Raw genomic sequence first — 10000 nt, forward strand, 5'->3', positions numbered from 1 at the left:
AAGGATGACCAGTAGTTGTGGTTCTCGCCCCGGGACTTGGGTCAGAGAATAGCCCAAGTGGGACACTTGTGTCGGACTAGGGAGGCTCTGCCGTGCCCCCTGGAGGTCTAAAGGATGACCAGTAGTTGTGGTTCTCGCCCCGGGACTTGGGTCAGAGTATAGCCCAAGTGGAGCACTTGTGTCGGACTAGGGAGGCTGTGCCGTGCCCCCTGGAGGTCTAAAGGATGACCATTAGTTGTGGTTCTCGCCCCGGGACTTGGGTCAGAGTACAGCCCAAGTGGAGCACTTGCGTCGGACTAGGGAGGCTGTGCCGGGCCCCCTGGAGGTCTAAAGGATGACCAGTAGTTGTGGTTCTCGCCCCGGGCCGTGGGTCTGAGTATGGCCCAAGTGGGACACTTGTGTCGGACTAGGGAGGCTCTGCCGTGCCCCCTTGAGGTCTAAAGGATGACCAGTAGTTGTGGTTCTCGCCCCGGGACTTGGGTCATAGTATAGCCCAAGTGGGACACTTGTGTCGGACTAGGGAGGCTCTGCCGTGCCCCCTTGAGGTCTAAAGGATGACCATGAGGTCAAAAGGATGACCAGTAGTTGTGGTTCTCGCCCCGGGACTTGGGTCAGAGTATGGCCCAAGTGGTGCACTTGTGTCGGTCTAGGGAGGCTGTGCCGGTCCCCCTGGAGGTCTAAAGGATGACCAGTAGTTGTGGTTCTCGCCCCGGGACTTGGGTCAGAGTATAGCCCAAGTGGAGCACTTGTGTCGGACTAGGGAGGCTGTGCCGGGCCCCCTGGAGGTCTAAAGGATGACCAGTAGTTGTGGTTCTCACCCCGGGTCGTGGGTCCGAGTCTGGCCCGAGTAGAGCACTTGCTACCGGGGGGTGTGCCGTGCCCCCTGGAGGTCTAAAGGATGACCAGTAGTTGTGGTTCTCGCCCCGGGACTTGGGTCAGAGTATAGCCCAAGTGGAGCACTTGTGTCGGCCTAGGGAGGCTGTGCCGGGCCCCCTGGAGATCTAAAGGATGACCATGAGGTCAAAAGGATGACCAGTAGTTGTGGTTCTCGCCCCGGGACTTGGGTCAGAGTATAGCCCAAGTGGAGCACTTGTGTCGGCCTAGGGAGGCTGTGCCGGGCCCCCTGGAGGTCTAAAGGATGACCAGTAGTTGTGGTTCTCGCACCGGGACTTGGGTCAGAGTACAGCCCAAGTGGAGCACTTGTGTCGGTCTAGGGAGGCTGTGCCGGGCCCCCTGGAGGTCTAAAGGATGACCATGAGGTCAAAAGGATGACCAGTAGTTGTGGTTCTCGCCCCGGGACTTGGGTCAGAGTATAGCCCAAGTGGAGCACTTGTGTCGGACTAGGGAGGCTGTGCCGTGCCCCCTGGAGGTCTAAAGGATGACCAGTAGTTGTGGTTCTCGCCCCGGGACTTGGGTCAGAGTATAGCCCAAGTGGAGCACTTGTGTCGGCCTAGGGAGGCTGTGCCGGGCCCCCTGGAGGTCTAAAGGATGACCATGAGGTCAAAAGGATGACCAGTAGTTGTGGTTCTCGCCCCGGGACTTGGGTCAGAGTATAGCCCAAGTGGAGCACTTGTGTCGGACTAGGGAGGCTGTGCCGTGCCCCCTGGAGGTCTAAAGGATGACCAGTAGTTGTGGTTCTCGCCCCGGGACTTGGGTCAGAGTATAGCCCAAGTGGAGCACTTGTGTCGGACTAGGGAGGCTGTGCCGTGCCCCCTGGAGGTCTAAAGGATGACCAGTAGTTGTGGTTCTCGCCCCGGGACTTGGGTCATAGTATAGCCCAAGTGGAGCACTTGGGTCGGACTAGGGAGGCTGTGTCGTGCCCCCTGGAGGTCTAAAGGATGACCAGTAGTTGTGGTTCTCGCCCCGGGACTTGGGTCAGAGAATAGCCCAAGTGGGACACTTGTGTCGGACTAGGGAGGCTCTGCCGTGCCCCCTGGAGGTCTAAAGGATGACCAGTAGTTGTGGTTCTCGCCCCGGGACTTGGGTCAGAGTATAGCCCAAGTGGAGCACTTGTGTCGGACTAGGGAGGCTGTGCCGTGCCCCCTGGAGGTCTAAAGGATGACCATTAGTTGTGGTTCTCGCCCCGGGACTTGGGTCAGAGTACAGCCCAAGTGGAGCACTTGCGTCGGACTAGGGAGGCTGTGCCGGGCCCCCTGGAGGTCTAAAGGATGACCAGTAGTTGTGGTTCTCGCCCCGGGCCGTGGGTCTGAGTATGGCCCAAGTGGGACACTTGTGTCGGACTAGGGAGGCTCTGCCGTGCCCCCTTGAGGTCTAAAGGATGACCAGTAGTTGTGGTTCTCGCCCCGGGACTTGGGTCATAGTATAGCCCAAGTGGGACACTTGTGTCGGACTAGGGAGGCTCTGCCGTGCCCCCTTGAGGTCTAAAGGATGACCATGAGGTCAAAAGGATGACCAGTAGTTGTGGTTCTCGCCCCGGGACTTGGGTCAGAGTATGGCCCAAGTGGTGCACTTGTGTCGGTCTAGGGAGGCTGTGCCGGTCCCCCTGGAGGTCTAAAGGATGACCAGTAGTTGTGGTTCTCGCCCCGGGACTTGGGTCAGAGTATAGCCCAAGTGGAGCACTTGTGTCGGACTAGGGAGGCTGTGCCGGGCCCCCTGGAGGTCTAAAGGATGACCAGTAGTTGTGGTTCTCACCCCGGGTCGTGGGTCCGAGTCTGGCCCGAGTAGAGCACTTTGGTCGGCTACCGGGGGGTGTGCCGTGCCCCCTGGAGGTCTAAAGGATGACCAGTAGTTGTGGTTCTCGCCCCGGGACTTGGGTCAGAGTATAGCCCAAGTGGAGCACTTGTGTCGGCCTAGGGAGGCTGTGCCGGGCCCCCTGGAGATCTAAAGGATGACCATGAGGTCAAAAGGATGACCAGTAGTTGTGGTTCTCGCCCCGGGACTTGGGTCAGAGTATAGCCCAAGTGGAGCACTTGTGTCGGCCTAGGGAGGCTGTGCCGGGCCCCCTGGAGGTCTAAAGGATGACCAGTAGTTGTGGTTCTCGCACCGGGACTTGGGTCAGAGTACAGCCCAAGTGGAGCACTTGTGTCGGTCTAGGGAGGCTGTGCCGGGCCCCCTGGAGGTCTAAAGGATGACCAGTAGTTGTGGTTCTCGCCCCGGGCCGTGGGTCTGAGTATGGCCCAAGTGGGGCACTTGCGTCGGACTGGGGAGGCTCTGCCGCGCCCCCTGGAGGTCAAAAGGATGACCAGTAGTTGTGGTTCTCACCCCGGGTCGTGGGTCCGAGTCTGGCCCGAGTAGAGCACTTTGGTCGGCTACCGGGGGGTGTGCCGTGCCCCCTGGAGCCATGGGAGTGAGCTCCAGCAGACTGGTATTTTTCGGAGAACCAGGCCCACACTCCTCAGACTTTGTGCCCAGGGACAGGCCACCAAAATCGGCCGCGGCTCGTGCACTTTGCCCCTGCGTTTCTCCCAGAACCAGAGCCGGAAAAATCCCAAAATTGATGCCCAGAGATAGTCGACTCTGCCTGGAATAGATTGCCACCCAAACCCGCCAACTCACGCTGGTTTTCCGATGGCCTCACCTACTAACCCGAGCATGGTCATCGCTCGCACCTTCCAAAACCTCCAGGGGCGCAGGCACTTTTCATTTACTGGCCATAAGGCCGACCGCCTTAAGCGTTAAGCGATAAGCGAAAGGCTTAGTTTGGACTTAGTTTTTGGAGCGACGAGGTCGCCGTTTTGTCAATTCTGAACCGATTTTCACGCGGTTTTCGACTGCCTGCGCCTGGGGAGCCGCCCAGAAGCCCCAGGCAGTGTTCTGGGTGGACTTCCGGACCGGTCCGGACCCGGTACCGGCCGGGGGAACCGCACCACGCCTCTCGGGCGTTTCTACACCGATTTTCGCGGGGTTTTCGACTGCATAGACGGGGCCACCTGCTGCAGGGCCCGAGGGAGGGCCTTACTGAGCTGGGTCCGACGCAGGGCCCGGTTCCTGGAGCCCGCTGGGGGGGGGGGGGGGTTCTCTAAGGCTCACGGCGGGCTGCTGAGGGGCCGGATCGGATGCAGACAGGCGCTCCTCTGCCCAGGTCTTTGCTCCCCTGCCCCACTAGGAATGGAAGACACACTGCCAACAGCTTCTGGAGGGTGATGGGCCCTGCTGCAGACCAGGTCCGACCCAGGTTTCAGCTATCCCACCCCGCAGGGACTTAAAGACACACTGCCATCAGCTTCTGGAGGCTGCTGAGCTCTACTATAGAGCAGGTCCGACCCAGGTTTCAGCTCCTGCAGCCCACTAGGACTTAAACACACACTGCCATCAGCGTCTGGATGGTGATGGGCCCTGCTGCAGACCAGGTCCGACCCAGGTTTCAGCTATCCCACCCCGCAGGGACTTAAAGACACACTGCCATCAGCTTCTGGAGGCTGCTGAGCTCTACTATAGAGCAGGTCCGACCCAGGTTTCAGCTCCTGCAGCCCACTAGGACTTAAACACACACTGCCATCAGCGTCTGGATGGTGATGGGCCCTGCTGCAGACCAGGTCCGACCCAGGTATCAGCTCCTGCACCCCGCAGGGAATTGAAGACACACTGCCATCAGCTTCTGGAGGCTGCTGAGCTCTGCTATAGACCAGGTCCGACCCAGGTTTCAGCTCCTGCACCCCGCAGGGAACTAAACACACACTGCCATCTGCAACTGGAGGCTGCTGAGCCCTGCTGCAGACCAGGTCCGACCCAGGTTATGGCTCTCCCACCCCCCTGGGACTTAAACACACACAGCCATCAGCTTCTGGATGGTGATGGGCCCTGCTGCAGACCAGGTCCGACCCAGGTTTCAGCTCCTCAACCCCGCAGGGACTTAAACCCACACCGCCATCAGCTTCTGGAGGGTGATGGGCCCTGCTGCGGGCCAGGTCCGACCCAGGTTTCAGCTCTCCCACCCCGCAGGGACTTAAACACACACAGCCATCAGCTTCTGGGGGCTGCTGAGCCCTGCTGCAGACCAGGTCCGACCCAGGTTTCAGCTCTCCCACCCCGCAGGGTCTTTAACACACACACTGCCATCAGCTGCTGGAGGCTGCTGAGCTCCGCTATAGACCAGGTCCGACCCAGGTTTCTGCTCCTGCACCCCGCAGGGAATGAAAGACACACTGCCATCAGCTTCTGGAGGCTGCTGAGCCCTGCTGCAGACCAGGTCCGACCCAGGTATCGGCTCTCCAACCAGGCAGAGACTTAAACACACACACACACACACACACTGCCATCAGCTTCTGGGGGCTGCTGAGCTCTGCTGTAGACCGGGTCCGACCCAGGTTTCTGCTCCTCCACCCCGCAGGGACTTAAACACACACTGCCACCAGCTTCTGGAGGGTGATGGGCCCTGCTTTAGACCAGGTCTGACCCGGGATATAGCTCTCCCACCCCGCAGGGACTTAAACACTCACTGCCATCAGCTGCTGGAGGCTGCCGAGCTCTGCTGCAGACCAGGTCCCACCCAGGTTTCTGCTCCTGCACCCCGCAGGGACTTAAACACACACTGCCACCAGCTTCTGGAGGGTGATGGGCCCTGCTGTGGACCAGGTCCGACCCGGATATCAGCTCTCCCACCAGGCAGGGACTTAAACACACACTGCAATCAGCTGCTGGAGGCTGCTGAGCTCTACTATAGACCAGGTCCGACCCAGGTTTCAGCTCTCCCACCAGGCAGTGACTTAAAGACACACTGCCATCAGCTGCTGGAGGCTGCTGAGCTCTTCTATAGACCAGGTCCGACCCAGGTTTCAGCTCTCACACCAGGCAGGGACTTAAACACACACTGCCATCAGCTGCTGGAGGCTGCTGAGCTCTGCTATAGACCAGGTCCGACCCAGGTTTCAGCTCTCCCACCAGGCAGGGACTTAAAGACACACTGCCATCAGCTGCTGGAGGCTGCCGAGCCCTGCTGCAGACCATGTCCGACCCAGGTTTCAGCTCTCCCACCAGGCAGGGACTTAGAGGCACGCTGCCATCAGCTTCTGGAGGCTGCTGAGCTCTGCCATAGACCAGGTCCGACCGAGGTTTCAGCTCTCCCACCCCGCAGGGACTTAAACACACACTGCCATCAGCTGCTGGAGGCTGCTGAGCTCTGCTATAGACCAGGTCCGACCCGGGATATAGCTCTCCCACCCCGCAGGGACTTAAACACACACTGCCATCAGCTGCTGGAGGCTGCTGAGCTCTTCTATAGACCAGGTCCGACCCAGGTTTCAGCTCTCCCACCCCGCAGGGACTTGAACACACACTGCCATCAGCTTCTGGAGGCTGCTGAGCTCTGCTATAGACCAGGTCCGACCCAGGTTTCTGCTCCTCCACCCCGCAGGGAATTAAAGACACACTGCCATCAGCTTCTGGATGGTGATGGGCCCTGCTGCAGACCAAGTCCGACCCGGGTTACAGCTCTCCCACCAGGCAGGGAATTAAACACACACTGCCATCAGCTGCTGGAGGCTGCTGAGCTCCGCTATAGACCAGGTCCGACCCGGGTTCCTGCTCCTGCACCCCGCAGGGACCAAAACACACACACTGCCATCAGCTTCTGGAGGCTGCTGAGCTCTTCTATAGACCAGGTCCGACCCAGGTTTCAGCTCTCCCACCAGGCAGGGACTTAAACACACACTGCCATCACCTTCTGCTGGCTGCTGAGCTCTGCTGCAGACCAGGTCCGACCCAGGTTTCAGCTCCTGCACCCCGCAGGGAACTAAACACACACTGCCGTCACCTTCTGCTGGCTGCTGAGCCCTGCTGCAGACCAGGTCCGACCCAGGTTTCAGCTCCTGCACCCCGCAGTGGATTAAAGACACACTGCCATCAGGTTCTGGAGGCTGCTGAGCTCTGCTGCAGACCAGGTCCGACCCAGGTTATGGCTCTCCCACCCCGCAGGGACTTAAACACACACCGCCGTCAGCTTCTGGATGGTGATGGGCCCTGCTGCAGACCAGGTCCGACCCACGTTTCAGCTCTCCCACCCCGCAGGGGATGAAACACACACTGCCATCAGCTTCTGGAGGCTGCTGAGCTCTGCTAAAGACCAGGTCCGACCCAGCTTTCAGCTCTCCCACCAGGCAGGGAGTTAAAGACACACTGTCATCGGCTTCTGGAGGGTGCTGAGCCCTGCTGCACACCAAGTCTGACCCAGGTTTCAGCTCATCCACCCCGCAGGGACCTAAACACACACTGCCATCAGCTTCTGAGTGGTAATGGGCCCTGCTGCAGACCAGGTCCGACCCAGGTTTCAGCTCCTCCACCCCGCCATCACCAGCTGGAGGCTGGCTGCTGCTCCTGCACCCTGCCATCAGCTGCTGGAGGCTTCTGTTCCTCCACCCCGCCATCAGCAGCTGGAGGCTGGCTGCTGGAGGCTGGCTGCTGCTCCTCCACCCCGCCATCACCAGCTGGAGGCTGGTTGCAGCTCCTGCACCCCGCCATCAGCTGCTGGAGGCTGCCTGCAGCCCCTGCACCCCGCCATCAGCTGCTGGAGGCTGGCTGCAGCTCCTGCACACCGCCATCAGCTGCTGGAGGCTGCCTGCAGCTCCTGCACCCCGCCATCAGCTGCTGGAGGCTGGCTGCTGCTCCTGCACCCCGCCAGCAGCTGCTGGAGGCTGGCTGCTGCTCCTCCACCCAACCATCAGCTGCTGGACGCTGGCTGCTGCTCCTGCACCCCGCCATCAGCTGCTGGAGGCTGGCTGCTGCTCCTCCACCACCCAACCATCAGCTGCTGGACGCTGGCTGCAGCTCCTCCACCCCGCCATCAGCTGCTGGTGGCTGGCTGCAGCTCCTTCACCCCGCCATCAGCTGCTGGTGGCTGGCTGCAGCTCCTTCACCCCGCCATCACCAGCTGGAGGCTGGCTGCTGCTCCTGCACCCCGCCATCAGCTGCTGGAGGCTGCCTGCAGCTCCTGCGCCCCGCCATCAGCTGCTGGAGGCTGGCTGCTGCTCCTGCACCCTGCCATCAGCTGTTCGAGGCTGGCTGCAGCTCCTCCACCCCACCATCACCAGCTGGAGGCTGGTTGCAGCTCCTGCACCCCGTCATCAGCAGCTGGAGGCTGCCTGCTGCTCCTGCACCCCGCCATCAGCTGCTGGAGGCTGCCTGCAGCTCCTGCACCCCGCCATCATTTGCTGGAGGCTGGCTGCAGCTCCTGCAACCCGCCATCAGCTGCTGGAGGCTGGCTGCTGCTCCTCCACCCCACCATGACCTGCTGGAGGCTGGCTGCAGCTCCTTCACACCGCCATCAGCTGATGGATGCTGGCTGAACGCTGGAGGCTGGCTGCTGCTCCCACACACCGCCATCAGCTCCTGGAGGCTGGCTGGCTGCTGGAGGCTGTCTGCTGCTGCTCCTCCACCCCGCCATCACCAGCTGGAGGCTGGCTGCTGGAGGCTGGCTGCAGCTCCTGCACCCCACCATCAGCTGCTGGAGGCTGGCTTCTGCTCCTCCACCCCGCCATCAGCTGCTGGGGGCTGGCTGCTGGAGGCTGGCTGCAGCTCCTCCACCCCGCCATCACCAGCTGGAGGCTGGTTGCAGCTCCTGCACCCCGCCATCAGCTGCTGGAGGCTGCCTGCTGCTCCTGCACCCCGCCATCAGCTGCTGGAGGCTGCCTGCACCTCCTGCACCCCGCCATCAGCTGCTGGAGGCTGGCTTCTGCTCCTCCACCCCGCCATCAGCTGATGGAGGCTGCCTGCTTCTCCACCCCGCCATCACTAGCTGGAGGCTGGCTGCTGGAGGCTGGCTGCAGCTCCTCCACCCCGCCATCAGCTGCTGGAGGCTGCCTGCAGCTCCTGCACCCCGCCATCACCAGCTGGAGGCTGGCTTCTGCTCCTCCACCCCGCCATCAGCTGATGGAGGCTGCCTGCTTCTCCACCCCGCCATCACTAGCTGGAGGCTGGCTGCTGGAGGCTGGCTGCAGCTCCTCCACCCCGCCATCAGCTGCTGGAGGCTGGCTGCTGCTCCTGCACCCCGCCATCAGCTGCTGGAGGCTGGCTGCTGCTCCTCCACCCAACCATCAGCTGCTGGACGCTGGCTGCAGCTCCTCCACCCCACCATCAGCTGCTGGACGCTGGCTGCAGCTCCTCCACCCCGCCATCAGCTGCTGGAGGCTGCCTGCAGCTCCTGCACCCCGCCATCAGCTGCTGGAGGCTGCCTGCAGCTCCTGCACCCCGCCATCACCAGCTGGAGGCTGGCTTCTGCTCCTCCACCCCGCCATCAGCTGATGGAGGCTGCCTGCTTCTCCACCCCGCCATCACTAGCTGGAGGCTGGCTGCTGGAGGCTGGCTGCTGCTCCTCCACCCAACCATCAGCTGCTGGACGCTGGCTGCAGCTCCTCCACCCCACCATCAGCTGCTGGACGCTGGCTGCAGCTCCTGCACCCCGCCATCAGCTGCTGGAGGCTGGCTTCTGCTCCTCCACCCCGCCATCAGCTGCTGGAGGCTGCCTGCTGCTCCTGCACCCCGCCATCAGCTGCTGGAGGCTGGCTGCTGCTCCTGCACCCCGCCATCAGCTGCTGGAGGCTGGCTGCTGGAGGCTGGCTGCAGCTCCTCCACCCCACCATCAGCTGCTGGACGCTGGCTGCAGCTCCTCCACCCCACCATCAGCTGCTGGACGCTGGCTGCAGCTCCTGCACCCCGCCATCAGCTGCTGGAGGCTGGCTTCTGCTCCTCCACCCCGCCATCAGCTGACGGAGGCTGCCTGCTTCTCCACCCCGCCATCACTAGCTGGAGGCTGGCTGCTGGAGGCTGGCTGCAGCTCCTCCACCCCACCATCAGCTGCTGGACGCTGGCTGCAGCTCCTGCACCCCGCCATCAGCTGCTGGAGGCTGGCTTCTGCTCCTCCACCCCGCCATCAGCTGACGGAGGCTGCCTGCTTCTCCACCCCGCCATCACTAGCTGGAGGCTGGCTGCTGGAGGCTGGCTGCAGCTCCTCCACCCCGCCATCAGCTGCTGGAGGCTGGCTGCTGCTCCTGCACCCCGCCATCAGCTGCTGGACGCTGGCTGCAGCTCCTCCACCCCGCCATCACCA

This window comes from Nothobranchius furzeri, chromosome 19 (assembly GCF_043380555.1).
Source record: "Nothobranchius furzeri strain GRZ-AD chromosome 19, NfurGRZ-RIMD1, whole genome shotgun sequence".
Taxonomy (NCBI): Eukaryota; Metazoa; Chordata; class Actinopteri; order Cyprinodontiformes; family Nothobranchiidae; genus Nothobranchius; species Nothobranchius furzeri.